This window comes from Asparagus officinalis, chromosome 8 (genome assembly GCF_001876935.1).
Source record: "Asparagus officinalis chromosome 8, Aspof.V1, whole genome shotgun sequence".
In the NCBI taxonomy this organism is placed as follows: domain Eukaryota; kingdom Viridiplantae; phylum Streptophyta; class Magnoliopsida; order Asparagales; family Asparagaceae; genus Asparagus; species Asparagus officinalis.
The window spans coordinates 116,062,430-116,064,557 of NC_033801.1; the positions used below are offsets into that span (position 1 = coordinate 116,062,430).

Sequence of the window (2,128 nt, forward strand, 5' to 3'; positions counted from 1 at the left end):
GACTTCTCTTCGGAACTACCCTTCTCTAAATTCTTCTATAGATCTTCTCTCTATAACCTAGTTAGAGCATGTTTGACAATTATGGATTATAATCCACTAGTGTGTACCCTGTGCAAAGCACGACCTTCTGTTTTTTTTAACATCGCATTTTGAACCAGCCTCTCTAAGGTTCAATATATTTGATTTGATTATTATATGTTTAAAATTAAAAATCACATCTATTAATCTATACCACTGTAGAATGAACAGTAATTTGGACACAAAGCTTCATTGTTCTTGCTAGACCAATTTAGTGTAGTATTTACTGTAGCATGAACAGTAAATCCCGGATTCTCCTTTTAAGTACAAAGGAGTAGATTTAGAGTATTGACCCACAAATGGATTATAATCCATGCATATTATAATCCATAGTATTAAGAAAATTTAGTAGATTATAATCCAATTTCAGTAGTAATGTTTGGCAAATGGATGGATTGTAACCATCGTTGTTATCAAAATGACCAAAAATACATGGTAACATGACTTATAATCCACCACAAAGGACATGGACTGGAATTTTGCAAAATGATGAAGGATATATATGCTACTTGGTCAAACTTTGTAGCTTATAATCCACCAAAAAAATAAGTTAAAATATCATAGCTTTTTTTTTTGGTGGATTATAAGCCAAAATAAGTCATTTGCTAAACATCTCAAATCATCTTATAAGACACTTCGACCATTTGCCAAACATGCTCTTATTCACTCTAAACCTATTTCTAGCTTAATTTATTTGGTCTCCCTATCTTACATTTTCTTTCCCATAGTAACATCTCTCTCCCTAAACTTGTTCGCACTCTAACCTACTTTCTCTCATAAACTATCTCTCTCTAAATCATTCTCGCTCGTACCCTTTTCTTTCACAAACACTACAAGTAGTTCCTCTCTCTAAACTACTTTCCGCTCCAGCATGCTACTACTATATGAACATCATTTTCATAATTACGCTCTCTGAAACTCTTTCTCTCCACCTCCCTGAACATGCCCCCCTCTCTCTAATCCTCATTCTTACTAGCATATTTCTCCTTCAAGATACAACGTAAGGAGTTTGAATCCCCTCATAATCGTCCGCATGAAAGCGGCCGGTTCTTATCCTCACATGGAAAAGATAGGTGGTTAACTAGTTTGCCATCTCATTGTAAGAATGAGAACCCGCACGCCCAGATGTTGGCAGTCCTGAAAGGTTCCTATTCCAAAGGAGGTTCACATGAGATTTTAGAGAGAGAAAGTCAGTAATGAAAGGAGGCTTGGAGAGTGAAAAAAGTGAGAGCAGGTTCATAGATCTCATCCTAACGGAGTTGCACCTTCGGGACAGATTAGAAAAAAGAAAGATAAATCTGGAATTTGACATAATCCATATGATTCCCTCCACATACAAAGAGGTACATTAATTGTAAGGTTTGACATATCCAAATGCCTTAAGGAGTTAGGAGTATATCGTTGATTACCCTTTGCTTGAAAACAAAGGAACCTTCAATTGGCAGCTCATAGATTTCTGCATAGACTCAAATTTAATAGCCGAGGTAGAAAATATTTGATTGCAGGTTTCCAATGATAAGAGGGCTCTTAAAGAAGCATATTTTGTGGTAACTAACCTGATACAAAGGGGACTTTCACAATAAATAGAGAATTTAATGGATTTCTGTCAGAGAACTTTTTTACCAGGAGGATTTGAAGGATGTTCTAATAGTATTCTTCCACAAGATTTAAACTTTTAAAGTTTGGTTGATATTCAATAGAGGAAAGACTTCTCAATTGGATAAACATATGGATGACTTTATGAGAAAAAAGAGGACTTCTTTGCAGCATAGGTTTTTGTCCACTTCCTGATAGAGGATTTTTCTACAACGTATGTAGAGAGAAATTCTCTGATAGAAAGGAATTTTTTGAATTATCCTAAGTTTTCCCTTATATTTTCCTTCTTCAGAAATCAAAGCTTTTCTGTTGGTTTGACAAATTTATTATCATATACAAGTTAGATTATGAGGAATAAAATGAAGGACTGAGATGATTCAGGTTATAAATGAAATTTAGGAATTTTAACATGCCGCTTTAATGAGAAGACAATAATTTGATTTTGAAAAAATAA

At 34.4% G+C, this 2,128-nt stretch overlaps 1 protein-coding gene across 6 annotated transcripts in view; it reads right to left on the reverse strand.

Moving 5' to 3' along the window:
* The window catches only part of LOC109819631 (protein phosphatase inhibitor 2), a 9,911-nt gene that overhangs the window by 6,725 nt on the left and 1,058 nt on the right, over nt 1–2,128 (reverse strand). The gene's annotated exons all lie outside the window — the stretch shown is intronic.